Raw genomic sequence first — 282 nt, 5'->3', positions numbered from 1 at the left:
AAACCTTTTATTTAGGCACACAGGCATCTTCTCCCACCTTCTCCTGCTTGTTCTCCCCCTTCCAGCTCTCATAGCTTCCCAGCTTTCATTCTCTTGTGGCCCATTTTCCTCATGCCAGCATTCACAACTAGCAGGAAGAGGATGTCAGTTAGAGGCTAAGCAGCCCCTCAGCCCCTCTGGCCCTGCCACACTTTTCAACCCACTTCTCATTTTTCTTCCTTTTTTTTTTTTTTTTTTTTTATTTTTTTGTTTTAACCTCTCCTCCCCTTCTGTCCCTGTTAA

Source organism: Chaetura pelagica, unplaced genomic scaffold (genome assembly GCF_000747805.2).
Source record: "Chaetura pelagica isolate M959 unplaced genomic scaffold, ChaPel_1.0 scaffold757, whole genome shotgun sequence".
NCBI lineage: Eukaryota > Metazoa > Chordata > Aves > Apodiformes > Apodidae > Chaetura > Chaetura pelagica.
This window is presented reverse-complemented; position numbering follows the sequence as displayed.